This window comes from Artemia sp. Qi Xiang Cuo, chromosome 13 (assembly GCF_049724085.1).
Source record: "Artemia sp. Qi Xiang Cuo chromosome 13, ASM4972408v1, whole genome shotgun sequence".
NCBI classification, from domain to species: Eukaryota; Metazoa; Arthropoda; class Branchiopoda; order Anostraca; family Artemiidae; genus Artemia; species Artemia sp. Qi Xiang Cuo.
In genome coordinates, this window is record NC_142806.1 from 49161493 (window position 1) to 49183675 (window position 22183).

Below are 22183 nucleotides of genomic sequence, written 5' to 3' on the forward strand. Positions count from 1 at the left end.
GTTACCACGAACTGTTTGATACTAACACTTCCCTACTTAAACCCTTGCTTGACTTGAGATCTCTCTGTTTGCTGTCTTGTGCTTCTTTTATTTTTTTAAGGTTACATGACCAGCTTCCTGCTGTCCTATGTAATAATATATTTTTTTGAGCAATCGACTTATTTTTACCACACTTCAAATAATTTACAAATGCCTTATACCCCATCAATACGGTATGATTTTAACCCTCTGATAGATTTTAACATGAATTGGAATACAATCCTGGAGTCTGCGCGGGGCTGCCACTCGTTTGATATCTTCAAAAAGTATGTTAGAGATTTTCTTGCAAATAATTTTTTTCCCGGTTCTCCAATGAGCTGATGCCTCTGGGTTGGTTCTGTAATTTATTTGTGTGGGTGGATTCATGTATTACTCCCTTGCCTAGCTTGGATTTTTTTTTGGTGGGGGGGATTGTTTGGTTTGGTGATATAAATTTACTATTTTAAAAATGTTTGATGAATGTATTTGTTTAAATTTTTTAGCTTTGTTTCTCCCCTGTTTTTTTTCCGACCATAGAGCCTTAGGGGAGAGAATATATTGAAGCATTTGTTATTTCTATGTTTAATTTACCGTTGATTTTGGTATTCATTTGGTATTCATTGATATTTACTTATATTAATTGCAGCAAATAACAGGTATCTAACTTTCATACAACGTGCTGCCTCGATTTGATATTGATGTTTGATTTGATATTAGATGGCAAAATTATTTATGCATAACAGACAAATTTTTAGAACTTTTAGAGTGTAGATTTATAAACTAGTACTTCTTAAATTGACGGTTAATAAGTCACATTATCGTTATATAAGCCAAAAATAATTTTCTTAAGTAAATCTATTGTTTCGTCAGCGTATAGTTTTTAGTAGTTTTTTTTTAGTTGTTGCTTATATTGATTTTGATGTTGTTGTATCCTTCTTGTATCCCTGGCCATAAAGCCTTTCGAGGGGTAGTAAGAGTATTGTATTTTAAATATTTAATTTTTGGTGAATAAACTTACTTACTTACTTACATACTTACTTATGACGTCGACTTTGAAACATTACAACCAATATCTAAGAAAATAAACATCAGCTTATTCATCTCATGGGGGAAGGATACAATTCTGTAATTTAGGAACCACCTATTTTCCCTTCAGAGGGCACTGGGAGATTAGCTTCAAATGCCACCGTAGGTGTTAAATGAACCGATTGTTTATTTTACCGCTTAACCTGTAGTCAGTGATCCAGGGACCGTTATCTTTCAAGGGGTGGCTCACATTCGCTGCAGTTGGTTTGAGGGTGGATTCTAGGGTAATCAGGGGCACTGATAACGAACATTGGCGTGCACAAGTTCGCACGCGTGTAGAACATCGTTATTTTTGCCTATAAAGTCAAATTTGGCCTATAACGACGTCATACCGCTCCTGATTTTGTTTACACGGTAAAATAAACTGAAAACTTTATAAACCTGACATATTCTGAATCCCAAGGACAAGTACTTTCACCTGTTTTTTTTTAGTTTTCCCCCACAACCTTTATTGTTTTGTTAACCCCTATTTAATTTTGAAAACAAGGTTTTTAAATATACTTTTTCTTAGTTTTTTCGATTTTTCCGAAATTTTTGCTTCCATAAGTATATTTTTTTTACGATTTTTTGAATTCTGCTTGTTATTACGAGTCAAACCATGTACCTCTTTTTTTTAAAAATATTAATTCTTGAGCAACTATTTATTTTTCTAAATAACGTCATAGCTTTCAGAAATTAGCCTACAATGACCATATTTTTTTAAATTCTTTTTTTAGCTGGTAAAAAAAAATGAAAACGAATCAAACTGTACATCATTCGAACCATCAGAATGTTGTTTAAACGTTGTTGATAAAAACTAAGTTGCGACTTGAATCTGCAAGAATATATAAGCGTTTTAACAAGAGAATCTCCCCCCCCCCCAAAAAAAAGAAAATTTTCTGTATAATGGCGTTTTAATTTAAATATTTTCAAGACAATCTGTATTTTTTATCTCATCAAACGATATATCGCTCTTTTTTGAATCATATCATGTCGTTTTATTCTATACTACTAATATTTTTAACCAGGAAAAAAAAAAAAAAACAGATGCCTCGTTCTGCGATGGCATGCGTGAAGCTGGTATATTTTTTATACTTTATTCGAATTCTGCTCGTCATTATGAGTCAAACCATGTGCCTATTTTCCAAAAAATATTCTTTCTTGAGCAACTATTTATTTTTTCTGTAGTAGTAGATACAATCTGGCTTACGTAGGCTCATATACGAGCCTCAAGGTTGCAAAGCTGTGTGAGCGTGTGGTGCAGAGATGACTAAGTCTGATTTAAGATACTATTTTCTTTAAATCCCAGCATAGCAGGGGACAATGATCCAATCGGATGGATTGCGTCAACGGCCGGTAAATGTATGAGACGGTAAATGTCATGATCAGCTGAAAGTAATGTTTAGACGACTGCATTAGCAGTTTAATATCAAAACAAATAAAAAATCAAATATTTAAAACTGAACATGATACGGTAGCTCAAATCTCTTTTTCTTCTTCATCTTTGTCTTCGGACTCGTTCTGATTCACATCCGAAAGTAGGCATTTTTGGAGGCCAGCTCCACACTTGGCTTGGGTGCGTTGTCACAGAAACCTATTTTGGAGCATTTGCAGTGCGAGCCGCACCTCATCTTGTCACAGTTGTAAAAAGAAAGCGATGCTAGCTCATGCGACATCGCAGAAACTAGGTCTGGCTTTAGTTCTTGATCTTCAATTCTGCAGCCCATATCGATAGCATGAGGTAAATCAATACAAGGCTTGTGGCTTTGGATCCAAATCAGTGACTGGAAAATGCACCTTTTACTTGGTAAACGCCGAAAATCCTCCAATCTTGAGTACAAATGTGCTCGAAGGTTATTTAGATTACTGAGATTGGACTGACTTCTGCATTGCACTGTGACCGATAGCTACTTATAAATGCGGGTTAGGTCATCATTTTCCACAGAATATGATTTCTCCAGCCGGGGTAATGGTTGATTACCCGAAGACCTCAGCCAAGTTTCTGAAGACTTTACTGCTCGAAAAAAGCGGGCCTTCTCAATTCCATACAGATAGCTTGTGACGTCACATCCACTCAAGCTGTGGACAAGCGGCAAGGCGTTGCAAAATGTTACTCCTTGTGCTGCCGTATGAATAGTTATGCAGTAGCACGGAAAAATAACCCAGAGCTGCTTGTGGCTGAGACTAGCAAGATACTGGAAGTAGTGTGCAGCCAGTAAGACGATATCAGCATCGTTGGCTTGTATTATCACAAGTGTGCTCTTTTGTCTTGTGCCAACTGCTGTGTGGTATAAAACCCGAGTGTCTGCCTCCTCATGGCAAGACAAGATATCGTCATCAACAGAGCTTCCATGAGGCGTGACTGTAGCAGCTCTATGTCGAATCTTGAGACCTACAGCGAGATGAACCATCAGAAAGGTCGAAATTTTTACTCTCAGACCTCGAAAAGAACTTTCAAGAGTCGATCTTTGGCAGAGCGAAGACAGCCAGATGCTTCTTTGAGGTTGAACGAGTAGTCATCAGGGGTTCTATCGTCACTAAGACCGTCATACCTGTCACCAACCAAATGGAAAGACTGACAAGCTTCCTGTATGTTCCTAAGAATCTCATCGTAAACTCTTATTCCAAAATCTGCTAGCGTCTCATTTTGTTCTGGTCGATAGCACCTTATGATACTCATGACATAAACTATATAGTCAGATCGAGGACAGTCTTCAAAAAGTGTATGCGGAAACATGGCCATGACTGCAAGCAAGACTGTTGCAGAATGCCGCTCAAGGTTGTTGACTTTGTACCAGTACGTAGCTGAGGCTCCATACGACTTGATGATAATGCTGCAAGTGAGGCCGGATATGGCTGTAGCTCGTTATTCAGCAGCTCAGAGAGAGACGAAGTTTGTGTTGAATTTGCAAGACGCAGAGCTAGTTTAAGCAGCTCAGTTTCCCCCCAATTTTTTTTTTGTGGCTCTTTCCTTTTTCCTTTTTTGGCAACAGAGGCGAAAGTTTGTACTATGCCAACTTTTACTTTCGTGGATGTCCGTCGAGATTGGAGCTCATGGCTTCGAAGCCAATGTCTCGGAAGGTCAGCAGACTATTTGCTACGGCTTCTGGAGCTCTATCCCCTGTCATAAAGTTGTACACCTCTGTTCTCGTCGTCTTGAATGGGTTTCACAGCAACTCTACCAAGTCCATAGCCCGATTTTTACCTTTTATTGTCAGATTTGTAAACACAGTGGTATCTTCATGATCCTTCATTGCCTAGTCATCCATATTCAGGTTTGCCTTTCAGCGTTCTGGTGGCTTCTGTGAGAAAGGGGAGAGTAGCCAGATATCGATCCCTGGCATTTTCATTCGTTGTCGCACTAAGGATACCAAAAACTCTTTGATGACCTTTGATGTCCAGACTCACTTTTTTTGTGAATATTGAGTACCAAATTTGCGAATGCGACAGCAGAACGAGGCATCTGTTGTTTTTTTTCCTGGTTAAAAATACTAGTTGTATAGAATGTAAATAAATTACTTGATTCAGAAAATAGCGATCTGTCGTTTGGTGAAATAAAAATTAAAGGTTTTGTTGAAAATATTTAGAGTAAAACGCCACTATTCAGAAAATTTTCTTTTTTGGGGGGGGGGGGTTCTTGTTCAAATGCTTTTATATTCTTGCAGATTCAAGTTTCGACTTTGTTTTTATTAACAACGTGTAAAGGACATTTGGACGGTTCGAACGATATGCAGTTTGATTCGATTTAATTTTTTTTTTTTTTAGCAGCTAAAAAAAAAATGGTCATTGTAGGCTAATTTATGAAAGCTATGACGCTATTTAGAAAAAATAAATAGTTGCTCAAGAATTTATACTTTTTGGAAAAGAGGCACAAATTTTGACTCGTAATGACGATCAGAATTCAAATAAAGCATAAAAAAATATACTTATATAGACAAAAATTTCATTAAAACCGAAAAAAAATAAGAAAAAGCATATTAAAAAACCATTGTTTTCAAAATTAAATAGGGGGTTAACTAAAGAAAAAAAGTTGTGGGGCAAAACTAAAAATACCGGATGAAAGTACTTTTTCTTAGGATTCAGAATATGTCAAGCTTATAAAGTTTTCAGTTTATTTTACCATGTTAAAAAAAAAAGAGCGGTATGACGTCTTTATAGGCCAAATTTAACTTTATAGGCTAAAATAACCATGTTCTACACTCGTGCGAACTTTTCACCCCGATATTCATTGTAAGTGCCCCCGATCACCCTAGAATCCTTCCTCAAACCAACTGCAGCTGATGTGAGCCACCCCTTCCCTTTTTGTAACGATAGCGAGCCTTGGATCACTGACTAGTGTACGCTGCAACACCATCCCATTTACCTCTACTTGCTTGCGGGTGCTGTAAAAAAAAATCTAATCGGTAAAAAACACCAAGTGTGTTTTGGGCCAAACAGAGTAGGCCGACGATCGCTTAAAAGCAGGTGTGCAACTGTACCGGGGTCAAAAGCTCTCTTAACATCATGCGTGGACGAAATTAGCTTTTAACCCTTTTCGTAGTAATCAATCAACAAGTTTGCAAGGAGACCGTGTACATGCTCGCTACTTCTGCCTGCTTTACAGCCAAACTGCCTGATCAGAAGGGTTGAACGGAATGTTATTGTCATTACATTATAGCCTACATTCATTCACACAATTGTGGCGTGACAGTAACAGGGCGGCATGATGCTCATTCCTCCAGCTCTTTATCTTTTCTTAGGTGTGCATGTAACTGAACCCCGTGTAACTAAAATCAGAAGGGTTGCACGGGATGTTTATGTCATTATATTGAAGCCCCCATTCGTTCACACAATTCTGATGTGACAGTAGCAGGGCGGCATGATGCTCATTCCTCCAGCTCTTTATCTTCTTTTAGGTGTGCATGTAACTGAACCCCCGTGTAACTAAACCCCATTCAGCATAACTGAACCCATGTAATTGAACCTTCGCTCATCTGACCCTAGGTGCCACTGAGCCCCTGTGTAACTGAACCCCATGCCACTGAACCCTCGTAAATGAGCCCTCGTGCAACTCAAACCCAATTAAATGAACCCTCGTTCAACTGAACCTTCGTGCAACTCACCCCCATTTAACTGAACCCCCATCCAACTGAACCCTCGTACAACTGAACTCCAATTTAACTGAACCTCCGTGCAACTCAATCCCATTTAGCTAAACCCTCGTGCAACTAGCCGCTATTGCAGCTGAACCCTCGTTTAACTGAATACTCGTTCAGCTGAACCCCCGTGCAACTAAAACCCATTTGACTGAGTTTTCTCGTTCACATGAACCCTCGTTAAATTGAGCTCCGCTGAAATCGACCCTTATCTAACTCAACCTTCATCAAAATCAAGCCCTGTTCGACTCAACTCTGCCCAAGACCAAAGAATAAGCGTGAACTAGTACTTACAGAAGCTCAAAATCAGCTTCTTGCTTCGTTCGCAGTTTCTAACTTAAATTTCCCATTTAGGTAACCCCAGAACTTTCTAAATTGAAAAAAAACTTTCAGGAAGGGTTTTATCGCCAAACTCATGACCCGATAAAGTTTTTTTTTTTTCGTTTTATTCCAAACTCTGAGCTTTGCTACTGTGCTCGGGTAAGGATTTGCCAAGGGGCAAGTAAAAACTCCGATTTTATACCCGGCTCCCTAAGCTCCTTCAGTTTGACTTCCATGAAATTCCATGAAAGCATTTTTTTGGTCATTCTGCATAAGACCAACCAGGAAATAGCATCCACCTTCATGAGGGGGGGGATAAGACACTAACTCCGAGAACCTCGGATGGCTATCCATTTCAGCGCCCCTACGACGTTCCACTGACCCTCTAATACTGGAGAAAAAAGGAAGAAAGAAACAGAAGATACGTTTGGATATCAAGCACTTTTCGTAATTCCCAAGAATTTGTTTCGTAATTAATTTCACTGTTGAAACAAAAATAAATAGCACTTTCAATAACGAATAGCCTAAGTTTTGTATTTGAATGCATTTTTTCACTTGGTAATTTTTTTCAAAATCTTTTTTTTCTCTTGCAAGGGTAACTGGGAAGGAGAGTTTTCAGGAAGGGGGTTTTAAACACCAGTTTAAGGGTTTATGATCATGGAGACATTAGGGGGTAGACCTTTTATGATTTTGAGCCTTTATACTCCAAAATAAGACTAAAATCTCATTTTGGTTTTATAAGGATTTTATGATGGTGCTATCATGACGAAACTATAAGAAGTACATAAATGTAAATATCAGCTTTAAAATAACCTTAAACAGGACTTTATGAGTTTTTAGTGCCCTATTAGTACTGGAGAAATAAAACAGAAACATGGGGACTCATCAGCATTTCCTGTTCTTCTTAAAAATTCCTATAAATTTATTTTCGCAATAACTTCTACTCTTATAACGAATTTAAATAATAGCTGCAATGCCTGAATCAGTATTAACGGCAAGTTTTTTTAAATAAACAAGGGTTCAGTTGCAAGAGGGTTGAGTTGTATTGGGGTTATGTTGCACAAGGGTTCAGTTAAACGGAAGTTGATTTGCACGAGGATTCAGTTGTACGGGGCTCAGGTAAACGAGGGTTCAGTTGCACGGGGGTTGAGCTGCACTAGGGTTCAGTTGAGCAGGGCTGAGTTACACGGGGTTCAGTACTACGACGGTTCAGCTGTGTGAGGGTTCATTTTTACATAGGTTGAGTCGCACAAGGGTTGATTTACACGGGCGATTAATTAAACGGGGGTTCAGTTGAATTTTTTGTCAGATACACCAAGGTTCAGTTACATGGGGTTCAACAATACGAGGGCTTAGTTGCACGGGGTTCAGTTAAAGGAAGATTCAGCTACAATGGAAATATTTTCTGTACAAGGGTGAAATAAATATTAAACATTTCATTACCATTCTCAAGTCCTCAAAAACTGGGTTAATCAACTTTACATGCAGACACGCGATTCGTATGAATTTCAATTGCCAACTGAAGTTTGAACGTTTAAAGACAAAGAGCAAGGGCTAGAAAGCGGTCAGTTGGGGTTATGCTTATTTGTACATGATTTTCAGTGAAGTAATATATTTTCTTATTTTACATTTGAGGGGTATCTACTACAGGGACAGGGGAAGGATTTTTCTTACATGAAAGTTCCCAATTGCCTTTCAAGTCTTGTGGACATGTTCAGTCGTAAATCTTTGAAAATCTTTTATCTTTTATTCGGGATCTCTAGTTGCCTTCAAATGGCTCATAAAACTCATAGATTATTGGAATTATCCTTATCCATGTCTATCTACCTTAGTTTTACCATATGATGGATGATAGACTATTTATCAACAAGTGAAATTACATCATTTTTATGTGATTCTGAAAAGGGTTTTATGCCAGCTTTACCTCTGGCTCCGACAATCTGTCTTGTTTTTTTTCCAATTAGCCATGGCTTTCAACTTTTTCCTCGTAGTCCACCAACTTGAGTTTAATTCAAAATATTTATTCAAATACTTATTCAAAATACTTGTTAAAAATAATTGCCTTGATACTTCATAACTATACAAAATTAAAGTTCTTTCAAAGCGTACATCTAGATCAGCATAATCACTTCTGGCAAAAACAAAACAAAATAAAATAATGATGAAACGCCAAAAACAAGCATCCGTTTTAGGGGGAAATGTAATATTAAACATTTCTTACTATAGTGGCTTCATATACCGGCTCCTGGGTACTCACGCATGATCAACTTGACGGCACTTTTCTTATAGAAATTACCCCCTTTTTAAGTTGTTTACCTTATTTTTCTATAAGTCTCCAAATTTTCTTATGTACAAATAACTTGGGATGTTTAATTTTAAGCTCGAAACAAATACATCTTTGGAATAAAAATCAGATTCTTGGATTTAGTGCTATCACTATTTAGGTTCTTTTGCTTTCGTTAGTGATTGCTACTTACTTACCATTCATTACTCTGAAGAATGTAGTTTTTTGTCTCCTCCAACCAAATTATATAGAATAATCAAATCGAATGAGTGGAGACTGGAAAGAGGTTTTAAGCCACAAATTACAACCCATATTACCCCTATTAAGGGTCAAAACCTATTGGAAGGCAGCCAACCATGGGCCAACGTGCATTTTGTCAGTGGTTTTTCCTATTTTGCCCTCTTCTCTTTGGTTTCCTCATTATTACTATGTAGTCCCTGATTTCCGGGGGAGGGGGTCACGGCACCCCAAGAAACCCTGGTTCCAATCCTTGATTAAAATCCATGACTCCCTGGTTAAACATTAAAAAAAGAACCAGATAAATTAAATAATTTACAAAAACCCAATAAACACATAATTTCAGGACGATTTCACCTTTATAGCTTTTAGTGAAATTAGTATGTTCAATCCTTGTTTTCATACTACATAGCTCTCTGATCTGAAATCCAAGCTTGCTTATGTAATTTATAAATTGTACTAACCGCATGTCTGTAAATAAATGCAAATACCACTATTACATTCGGATTGGATTCGGAAAACTTCCTGTGTCATATATGGTATCATATAAGTATTTTCTTATATAACGTCATGCATAGCATAAATAATATTGTTGAGTTTCCAACGCAACAGTTATTTATTTAATATAATGTCTGCTGGAAAGTCTAAATAATGAAAATTTGCAGTTGCAGTTAATGTATGCAAAACTGTATAAAAGTGTTACCTCCCCGGTAGACGTCACCCTCATTCAAGAGGATCTGAATGCCCTAAAAGATTGATGTAAATTGAACTCCATGTTTGTAAACCATCAAAAATGTTTCGTATTTCATTACTTTTCGAAAAGGTCGACTTATCAGTATTTTCTTGGTGATTGACCTGTTTCATCTGCGGATTCAGTAAGGGATAGGTATTCACTTTGATAATCAGTTGAAGTTTCACAAGCATGTGTAAACAATTTTGCGAAATGCTAATTACAATCTGCTTCAAATTAAGAGAAGTTTCAGGAAATTTAACATTCACACTTTTATGACACTATATAAAACAATAGTACGCCCAGTGGTAGAATATTGTTCCTCTGTGTGGTATCCGACATGGAAATGTGACTCGCAGCAAATTGAAAAGGCTCAATATCGGGCGTCAAAGTTTGTGCCATATTTGCGTCATTTAGCGTATCAGCATCGACTGCCATGTCTGGGACTTCCTTCTCTAGAGTTTTGACGGGACAGGATTGACCTAATTCAATACGTTCCGTACTATGAACGGTGTTGACAATGTGGACTGGGCTGATTTCTTCAAACTTAGTCTTTACTCAGCCACTCGACAAAACTCGTATAAGCTGTATCAGCCGCGAGTGCACAAGAAAATAGGTTAATGTAGCTTTATTAGCCAAGCAGCAAAACTTTGGAATAGTTTACCTGATTCTGTAGTTTCCGCGCAAAAGGTGTAAACATTTAAGAGTCCTCTCGTTGAAATTGAGTTCTATGGAAAACAGTTTCTGTGATATAGTTGCTGTATAGTTGTTTTTTATTGAATATTATATTTTCTTGTTTTTGTTTTCTATTTTTTTTTATGTCCGTTTTGCAGTGTTGCTGTTTGAGCTGTCATTTCTTGTGTTTGTATTGCGATAAGTCTATGGCTTTCTCCTGTATTGAATAAAATAAATAAATTAAAATACACTTTTAAAAACAGATAATGCAATAATATAACTAATACTACCAGCATAATAGCTAGTAGTTGTACGATCCCTCTTGCATTTAATGACCATTGTCTTTCAGCAGTTTCACACTTTAAGTCCCTAGGAAATAATATTTGTTTTTCAATTCGACGTTTCAAACTCATCTTTTTCAGTCCATCAAACATAGTTGCAAATCGTTAGAAGTATAGTCGACAGGATTTAGTAAAAACGCAATTCGTATTTTTCTTACCATGCTTTCCTGTTTCATTTTGAGGGTCAAACTTCTGCTATTGGCTAATGACTCGTTGTTGGTTTCTACTACTGCATATTTTTTTTACCTAAAAATACCGGTTTTTGCCACGATTTTGCCAGTTTTGCTTATTTCTTCTTTTGTTCTTTTGCTTTTCATTTTTTTTTTGTGTGTTTTATTGTGTGCTTCTGTTCCTTTTTTTTGCTGCTTCTTGATTTTTTTTGCAAATGGGTACGACGGGTAAAAACATATCAGTAACATTTATTATACAAAATAGTATAGAATCATTGCTTAAACAAATTATTTTACTGATTAAAAACTAATCTTCGTTAAGACTCGTTAAGCAAACATAGAGAAGATTGATCACATACCTCTGTCAAAAATTCTTAAATGACAATCAAAATGACAAATTACTTCAAAACATTGAACTCTTTATCCTTTAGAATGAACAAAACAGTGCTACCAACAATTATTTAATGTCGTCGGATCTAAAACTAATTATTGTTCAATATGAATAACACGAGCTATAAAGCATAGATAAGAGATCTGCTCTAATTTAATGCCGATTTTTAATTCCTATGGATTTTCTAAACTTTCTTATCTTTTTCTCAAGTCACTGCCTCCAGCAATGCTCAGTTTACTTTTTTTCTAGTCAATACGCAATAAAGGATAGTCAAAATAATGCTATGACAAAAAAAAACAAAAAACGTATTTGTATATTTCCTTAAGCAAGGAAGGTAGTATTTCCTTCCCTGCTGTGTATTTCCGGGTATTTCCGGTGCATTCCCGTGTATGTAATTGTGTATCTCCGGCAGACTCATGCTACCCTCCCCTTGGAAAAAAATCGTTTACACCATTATCTAAATCATGCCTTGTACTCTCGACATAATTTTGCTATTTCCTGCGTATTTGAAAATTTTTCTCACCCCCTCCCCCTCAAAATACCAATAACCCCAAATAAATACCCCCTTTCTATTTCCTGTTCTAACAGAAAACCGAATGTAAAAAAAAATCAAGATTTCTGACAAAACACTAAGCGTAATTCATAGAAAAAAAAAAAAAATCATCCATGTTTTTTTTTTGGAAAAGACTAGACTACTGTTGAAAATTCTATGTTTCATCCCTTCCAAGAAAATTGAGAAAAGTCTTTAGCAGACTCTTCATCTTTGCCGCTAAATCAATGAATGGCCACTACTGAAGCATTTATGTCATTATCAGCTGACGACTTGCGAATAAACACGGAATTCACTGCGGCATTCATGTTATACTTAGAGCCGTTTTTACTGATGGAAGGCTCAAAGCCGTCTTATTTGCCTTTTTGGACCATAAAAATCGATTACATATTTTAGAATTCGCATTCCCTTGCGCTTTGACCCTCTTTAGGTGAAAATGGACGTGTTTTTTTTTTAGTACACAACAGTTTTTTTTAGTAGGCTACTTTAAAAAGAGCTATTTATTCTAACTAAACGGCCTTTTCGATTCAGCAGTCATTCTTAGAGAATTGGGAAAAAATTGAAACTTAAGCGTAAAGAGTGAGGTATTGACGAGGGGATACCTCCCCTCATATACGTAATATTTTCTGTTCGTTTTAAGTTTCAATGTTAGTCCTTATTTTCAGTTGTAAAAACTTACTTTTTTTTATTTATTTGCTTTTTTTATTTATTTTTTTTGCTTTTTTTAGTTGTAAAAAATTGCTTTTTTTGTTTTTTTAGTTTTCTTATTTATTTTTTTGCTTTTTTTATTTTTTTTTTTCTGATTTTAGATGTGAAAACTTGCGTTTTTTCTTTTTTATCTTTTTTTTATTTATTTTTTTGCTTTTTTAGTTGTAAAAACTTGCTTTTTTTATTTTTTTGCTTTTTTTATTTATTTTTTTGCTTTTTTTATTCATTTTTTTTTCTTTTTTTAGTTGTAAAAACTTGCTTCTTTTGTTTTTTTGCTTTTTTTATTTATTTTTTTGCTTTTTTTAGTTGTAAAAACTTGCTTTTTTTATTTAATTAAATTAATGGTCATTGGTAAACTCAATGTCTTCTGATCTCTTTGGCCCTTGATGTCTCTCCGAAAAGCTTTGTTGTACCATTTACATTCATGTTATTTGCTTAATAATAATAACCATTCAGATGATAATAAAAAATTCTCTATTATGAGAGGTATAAAGATAAGATGAAATTTCAAATTATAAAAGTACCTTAAAATAATACAGCTTAAAGAATTTAATGACATTATATCTATTCCTAATCTTTGTATCTAAATAGCAGTACTCAACCCACTCCTTTAAACTAATTTATGAAACACCTAAAAATTACCAAACGACTTAGAAGGAAAATAAATGTGGAACTCATATTTAGGCACAGGTTACAAACATCCTTCCACCATCTAACAACTGTAACTTTACATTACTAGGCTACATTATAAATGGAGGAATATATTGTTCTTTGAATTGCAAACAAAATTGAGTCGCCTATGAGTTTCTTGAACCTTATCAACCGGTACAGCTGGCTAGATAGTGTATTAATTTTAAAAAAAAACGTTTTTCCGAGGGGAGTAAAGAACGAAGTTGAAACTTGAAACGAACAAAAATTATTACTTCACAGCCTATCTAGCATACATCAATTAAACTAGTGAAAATAAGTCAACTGGTGATATTTCCCTATGTTTGTAACATTACAGAAAACTAGTGCTTTACTGAAAACACAAAACAATATAGGAGTTTTTATACGGTAAAAGTAAACCTTTTAAGGACACTTTTAGCTGTATAAAAGTAAAGCATTTTTAGATTGTTGCTTCCTTTGTTACTTTCGTGTAATTTGGCATCACTTCTGCACAATGAGCTCAGTTCAATGATTGGCTGTCCTTTTGGATCTGAAAAGGACATTTCATGATTATTGTATAGACAAGCTCGAAGTGAAAGAATTTTATTTGTATTCAGACTACAAACTCGCTTAAGAATTTGTATTATAATTTAAAATCCTCCGTTTTATAGAGAGAAATAGCTATATTTCCAGAGTTCATAATACGATTGATGTGTTCTTTATTTCGAGTAATACTAGGTGAAACCAAGATGTTACCTGATAAATCAATCAATTATTTTATATGCTGTGTAATGACTTTGAACTTATTATTTTTCTGCCTAAGTTTTTAAGATAATTTTAATAGTATACTGAAAGTTACTGATGTCACAGCTCCTGTAAGACTATGAAAAGCGTTACAGATTAGTTTGTTGTTGTGAGGCTACGTATTTACTTTTGACTCCTAAATCAATATTCTTGTTTTTATACTTGGATTTTGTGTTTTCAGTAAAGCACTAGTTTTCTGTAATCCTGCAAGCATAGGGAAATATCATCAGTGTATTTATCTGCATTAATTTTATTGATATATTTTAAATAGGTTGTGAAGCAGTAATTTTTGCTCGTTTCCAGTTTCCACTTCGTTCTTTACCTCCTTTGGAAAAACTTTGTTTTTTTAGATTAATCTATGCTCGTTTTTGATTAAAATTCATTTTAGAAACAACACTGCTGTGACCTTTTCTGTTTATACGGAATAATTTCCGTTTGATTTAAGTTTTAATGTTGTTTCTTAGTTTTACTTGAAAATCCATTTTGTATATAATTTCTAATCGCCTCGAATCTAGGGGAGATGAGACAACAAAAGCCTTATTAAGGAGCTGAACTAAGAACCCGTACAAGAATTGAAGTAAAAAATAAGTTTAGAGTGGAAAAAAAATAAGTTTAGATTAACAAAAACATAGTGTCGTTTCTGTTTTTAAAAAAAAAAAATAAAAAGAAGAAATAAAACATTAATTCTTTGTTTTGAAAACTTAATTTTAGTCACACTTAAGAAAGTAGCTCCAGGCGAGTAGCTTCGATACAAAAGGCTTAACTGAGCAGTAGTATAGTAATTACCGATTCTGTCCCACCTAGATCACCCCATTAATTTCCATCATTTTCAGTCCATTCTACACCATTTTAACATCAAATATTGCATATTTTGAAAATTTTTCATCCCTGCATTCAAAATGAAAACAGGTCCTTGGCAATCAAATTTGATCTCATTTTTCATACTTTTTCATAATATGAACACGGGTTTCTGCCTCACCTAGATCACCTGGTAAATTTAACCCCTTTTCAATTGAATTCAAACCATTTTAAATGGAAATCTCAGACATTTTCACAATTTCAAATCTCGAGCTTTAAGATCAAAACAAGTTTTATGAAATAACTGTTTCTTACCATACTACTGATAAAAAATGTAATAAATTAATATAATTTAATGTGTACTGGATAGTTCAGTATCAATATCCTAAATAATTTATATTATCTTTATTCTTTCTTTCAGTAACCTTTAAAATCATACCTTTATCTAATATTTTAAATTTCTTTTCAAGATGATCTGATTTAGAATCAAACGCTTAGGTGCCAATAGGTCAACCATTTCACCTTTAAAATCAAATAATAATAACGAGTTTATTTCCATATTTAGGTTTTAGAAATTTTATTCGTTTGATTGTGCATTCAATTCCTCAATCTAAGTCTTCTTTCTTAATAGTTCGATTTTATTTCTTTTCCATTTCATTTCGCTTTAAAGTTTTTTTATTTATTAGTTGACGATTTTATTAAACAAATTTCCAAGTTGAGAATAATTTATATATTAACATCTCATTAGTTTGTAATTACAGACATGTCTCCGTGGCACAACTAATTAAAGGGCTGGTACAAAACGCTGGTTCAAGTGCAGTAGCCAGCAAATTTTTGAAGAATGTTGCGATACAGGTAAGATAAAATAAAATATTCAGTAATCAGAGAAAAAAAATTATAAAACTAAAAGGAGTCCAGAAAAACAATCCCAAGCAAAGGGAAGATTGTATAAAATACCATTTGGTTTTCTTCCCACATTTCTTTCATTCTATGAAAAATATCTGGGGAGAAAGCCAAACACGCGTCAGAATCCTGTATGCAATTGTGTCTGACTTGTTTATTAGAGATCTGGTTTCTTAAGTACACACTTGAAAAGAATTTTCAGCATTTAAAATCAAACCTTTAGTTAATGATGCGTTATTTGGTTAGATGGAATATGAGTATCATATCGCATGTGTAGCTATAGGAAAAAGATGGTTGGTATTTTTAAACTATGGAGAAGTTAGTGCGGAAAGTAAGAAAGGTTTTATTTATGTGTTACACTTTACAGACTTTACGCAGTACTTGTAACCATTTCATTTTACCTGTTTCAAGTTTTTTTTTTCACGAGGAAAAACTGTAACGTTTTCCGTAATTCCTTTTCTCTTTTAATTATTTGATCATTGGTCACTTCACCCGATTTATTCATAGCCAGTAATTCTAAATAGAATGAATAAGCAGTTTTATACTCAGCCTTTCTGTTTGTTATTATTAGGTATTTTTCAAGTATTTCAATCTGAACTGTCCCAGGCCTTAAAGAAACAAGGGGTAACATAGCAAAGGCAGATAAACCTGAGCCAATAAATATAAATTTAGATAGTAAGAAAGCATTACTAACATTTCTATACTGTTTAAAAATTCTGCGATAAACAAACAATCTCTTTTTGAGTTCTTCTTCCATTTATATTTGAAACTAAACTTTAAACAAAATTCTGTGGGTCCGTTCCCTTTAATTTTCGTTTTATATAATCAGCACACAAACTACCACAATTTACATTGTTATAATTTTGAACTTGAGTAGAATGATAAACAATTTGTTTGTTTGAAGTCTTTAAGTAGTTAGCAACTTCATGTCCAGGTTGGATTCCAAAAGAATCATAAAATTCTACAAATGAGTACTTGGCATCATTGAAATAACAAGTCCAATGCGGCCCAGGCGATCCCATGCAGTCATAACTAATTATGCCGCATTCTTTTTTATTGATTTTGTTTAGTAAGTTATCTCGAGAAAAAAACACCTCGAAAATAAGAAATATGACCTACTTCATTCAATATATCAAAATTTTTCAGCGTTATAATATGATTTTTGATTCTTTCTGCCGTTCCCCGTTTTTTCGGAAGCGAGCATAATTTGAATGGTGGAATCTCAGTTTCAACAACTTTTCTAGGTCTTATACGTTGTTTAGGTTCTTTAACCACTTCTACTTGTATTTTTTTCAGTCTACCATGTTTTTTGAGGGCTTCAACAATCACTTTCGATCCATATCCAGAAATTATGTGTGTACCGGGTAATTTTAAACCTCAACCTTTTGATAAACTCCCTGGTAATGTTAAGCCTTCACCTCTAGCGTTTAAAGAATCAGTAATTTTATCAACAATTTTCTTTCCTGCATATGTACCTAGTGCAGCTGCACCACTTGTTAGAGCAGCTTTGCCTATTGCAGCTGCTAATGGTATTAAAAATAGAAGTAAGGCAGCATTTAGAATTAGCTGATGATATTATATATTTTTTTCTTAAAACATATGTTTATTTTTACTTTCTGAAAAGAAGATAAATGAATTGTGTGTTCAATAAAGTCAGCTTTCCTATTGATTTCAAATTTATCGAGAAGAGATAAGAACGGTAATCTTGGATGATTTTAATGTAGGTGTTTAGAGGATAAATAAAGATCACATCCTTTATTTTCGTTTTTATATTTTTCAATCTTAGTCACATATCTTTTATGAAGTAATAGCTTAACAGGTTCTCGTTCATTCACTTTTGTATGCGTTAAATTTGTATTTTGTTTAGCATCGAAACACGTTTTAGTTTTTTGTTTTTGAAATTCTGATAAATAGATTGTATAATCTTCCATTTATTAGAGAATTATTTTTATAGATAAAATTCCAAGGTAAAGATTTTAGTAATACTCTTTTCAAAAAAAATCATAGGCTTGATTTTTACTTCAACCTTCCTTTCATTCTCTTTTCATTGCTTCATCGGGATCTTTTTCAAGATTATTTATTATAACATTTTCAAAATTGTTTAAATGATCAGATAACTGCATAAAACCCTTCGAGTTTACCAATAACGTTGCAAGATTAACTACATCTGCACCATTTTTTGGGTTTATTACATTTCTAATTCTTACATTTTCTGCATTAATATCTTCTTTTGTTACTTTTAGGGTGTTTTTTAATAATATTCCTTCATCATCAGATCTAGTCAATTCAGATCTTGTCAGGTGATTGATAAATTTTAGTTAATCTATTAATATCCTTACTTGAATACTGATTTGTAAGAACTTGTTGGTTAACATCTTCATCCTTGAAAGCGCTTAAAATAATTGTCACATTTTTTAAATTCATAGCATCCTTCTCTGATTTTGGATCACCTAGATCAGTTAATCGTTTTAATTGTACATCAAGATTACCATCATCATCCAGTAATCTGCTTTCGTTACTAGTATACTTCCGAAATTTACTTCCTAAGCTTCCAAACTTATTCATTTAGTATACGCAAATTTCCTTAAGCGATTATCTAAGTTCTTTCTGTACCTTAGAGATTCATTATTTTTTAAATAAATTAGTCAAAATCCATGATTCTGTGTTGCTTTATTGAAGTAGTTGATAAATTTTTATTTTTTCAATTCAGATGCACGGTTTTGTATGATTTTATCAATTTAGTTTGGATTATAACACTCGAAACATGCAAAATAGTTACAATTTAATCGTATAATTTTAGGTGCATCAAATAGCTCTGAAAAACATAGATTATTGATGTATTTCGTTTTCTACGTCTCACGAATAAATCTTCATTTTTTTCTGATCGTTTTCTGCTACAAAATCGTCAAAGATAACTAATTGACACTTGGGATCTAGGTCATCTACATCAATGCTATCGCCTTTATCATTACTCGCAGCCAAACGATCCATGCCATTTTCTTCTTCCAAGACATTTCTATTAAGCGTTAAATCTTTATATTTATCTTCTTCAAAATCTTTGGCATAAAGATGAATTTTTGAAAGTATAAGTAATCATAAAGCAAGTTCCAGAGTAAATTGGTTTTACCACATCCAGAGTTTCCCCAAATCAATAGTCGAAACTACCATTGAGGTGCTAGCAGATGTTTAGTTTTAAAACGATATATATTTTTTCCTCATTTGTATACTTTAATAGGAGATTTTCCATCCATTATCCATCAATATTTGACTTATATACTTTAATAGGACATTTTTGTAAACTAAAATTTTTACTAAGTCAAATTTAACTATGAAGCCTATAGCTTTGAAGCTTACAACTTATAGCTTTGAAGCTTATAGCTTATAGCAATCAGATAACTGCATAAAACCCTGCAAGTGTACCAATAACGTTGAGCGATTAACTACATCTGCACCACTTTTTGAGGTCGCAACGTTTCTAATTTTTATATTTTCTGCATTAATGTCTGCTTTTGTTACTTTTAAGGTATTTTTTTACTTATAGTCCTTTGTCATCAATTCTAGTCAATGCATTGACAGGTGATTGATAAATTTTAGCTAGTCTATTAATGTCCTCACTTAAATACTGATTTGTAAGAATTTGTTAGTTAACAAGTTCACTCTTGAAAGCGTTTAAAATAATTTTCACATTTTGCAAATTCATAGAATCATTTTCTGATTTTGGATAACCTAGATAAGTTAATTGTTTCAATTGTAAATCAAGATAAAAATCTTCATCCAGTAATCTGTTTTCGTTATTTTTATACGTTCAATATTTACTTCCTAAGCTTCCAAACTTATTCATTTAGTATACGCAAATTTTATTAAGCGAATATCTAAGTTATTTTTGTACCCGAGAGATTCATCATTTATTTTTCAGATCAATTAGTAAAAATCCATGATTCTTAGTTGGTTGATTAAAGTAGTTAATATATTTTCCTTTTTTCAATTCAGATGCACTCGCAGTCAAAAGATCCATGTCGGTTTTTCTCTCAAGACATTCATATTAATCATAAAATCTTTATATTATCCTTTTTCAAGATCTTTAAAATAAAGATAAATTTATTGAAAGTAAAAGTAATCATAAATCAAGCTCAAGAGTAAATTGGTTTAACCAAATCAAGAGTTTCCACAAATGAATAGTCAAAACAGCCATTGAGGTGCTAGCAGATGTTTATTTTTAAAACGATCTTTATTTTGTTCACATTCATATACTTTAATAAGTGCTCTTCCATCCAATTACTTAGTAAAAATTGTATTAAGTAAAATTTTTATTAAATAAAATTTTTATTAAGTAAAATTTTTATTCAGTAATATTCAACTGTGAAGCTTATGGCTGTGAAGTTTATAGTTTAAAATTTTGAAGCTGACAGCTTAGAACCTTACAGCTTTGAAGCTTATAGATTTGAAGCTTATAGCTTATAGATTTGAAGCTTATAGTTAATAGCTTTGAAGCATATAGCCTATAGCATTGAAGCTTATAGCTTTTGCTTTGAAGCTTATAGATTTGAAGCTTATAGTTTTGAAGATTACAGCTTTGAAGCTTATAGCTTTTAGCTTTGAAGCTTATAGCTTAGGAGCTTATAGCTTTCAAGATTATAGCTTATAGGTTTGAATTTTATTGCTTTGAAGCTCATATCTTATAGGTTTGAAGCTTATAGATTTGACGCTTATAGCTTATAGCTTTGAATCTTATAGCTTTTAAGCTTATAGCTTTGAAGCTTATAGCTCGTAGTTTTGTAGCTTATAGCTTTGAAGCTTACAGCCTACAGCTTTGAGGTTTCTAGCTTATAGCTTTGAAGCTTAATGCATTAAAGCTTATAGCTTTGAAGCCTATAGCTTTGAAGCGCATAGCTTTGAAGCTTATAGATTTTAGCTTTGAAGCTTATAGCTTATATGTTTGAAGGTTGTAGCTTGGAAGCTTATAGCATGTAGTTTTTAAGATTATAGATTTGAAGCTTATAGCTTATACCTTTTAAGCTCTTAGCTTTGAAGCTTATAGCTTTGAAGCTCATAGCTTCTAGTTTGAAGCTTATGGCTTTGAACCTTACAGCCTATGGCTTTGAAACTTGTAGCTTTGAAGTTTAAAGCTTACAGCTTTGAAGCTTATAGCTTTGAAGCTTTTACCTTATAGCTTTGAAGCTTATAGCTTCGCTTTAATTATAAAGCATAACTTTAGTACCTAACTAGTTTAACTTTAATACCTTAATAAGCTTAATAATACTTAAACTAACTTATAGCTTCAAGGGACTAAATCCCCAAGGTCCCTTATTTACTTTACTTTTCAAAACCTTTCTTTTAGTGTCATTTGGATCTAAAGTTTTTTTTTATTCTGTTTATCTAAGAACATTCTATGTTCGTTTGCTCTTAAAGTATACTGATTTTTTGATAGGCTTTCCACTTTTCTGAATAATATATCTTTGTAATTCTGTTATGTTATTTTATCTTTAACGATATTCGTTTTTATACCTTTCAATTTAGCTTTGCTGTGGTTTCATCGTCACCCTCTAACAAATAAGCGCACACTTATCATCTTAAACCAATAAACTCTGACATTATTGTTCCAGATAATTCATTTTTCATTATACCTGTTACTTTTTTATTGACTGTAGGGAAGTTATAAGGGTTATCTTTCTTATAATCCAAATTATCTAATTTTTCTTGGAGGTCAGCTTTTATATCTTCATCAGGATCCTTAGTTTGAATATCATAAATAAAACTATCCATATTCAAGTAGCATAAATCAATACTTTCATTATATTTTGGATTCATGTATTCATAATGAAATTTATACATCAGTAATTTAGATAACTCTAATACAGTGAATCCGATATAAATAGGTTTATTTAGATTTATTTTCGACTTGGCCATTCTAGCTACTGAAAATGTATCGCTAAATATGATTTCTGATCTAAAGTTATATTTTTTATATATTTCTTGCCCTTTTTCATCACTACCGATTATTTCAACACTAGCTCTTGTTCTAACATTTTCCATGGTTTTCCCAAAATAGCATTATCCATGAGTTTAAAAAATCTTTCTCGGAACCATTCTTTCCCTTTTGTCGTAATTTTGTATTATGATTCTCATTATTTTAAATAGGGTGACTCAGAAAATTCTAGTATTCTATGTACTTTTTTCAATATTAAGACATGATTTAAATAAGATTCTAAGTTCTTATAATGCAAAACATAATTCATTTTACTATGTAAAGTTATACTTAATTTATATTGAAAATGTTCAGGAGCTAGTGGTAAATCCTTATGTGAATTGTGCAACTCTCTTGGATATTCTAAATCAACTTCGTAAATGGCTCCTACATTAACCTTATTCATTTCTGACTGAACGTAATCTTTTAATTCTTGGTAA

General features: G+C 33.3%; 1 protein-coding gene across 1 annotated transcript in view; it reads right to left on the minus strand.

Annotated features, from left to right (window-relative positions):
- LOC148945365 (uncharacterized) overlaps positions 1-11468 on the minus strand; it is a 130753-nt gene extending 119285 nt beyond the window's left edge. The window contains exon 1 of the mRNA XM_089099022.1: positions 11336-11468. The gene's annotated coding sequence lies outside the window, so the exon portion shown is untranslated. The remainder of the gene's footprint in view (positions 1-11335) is intronic.
- Positions 11469-22183: the final 10715 nt, after the last annotated feature.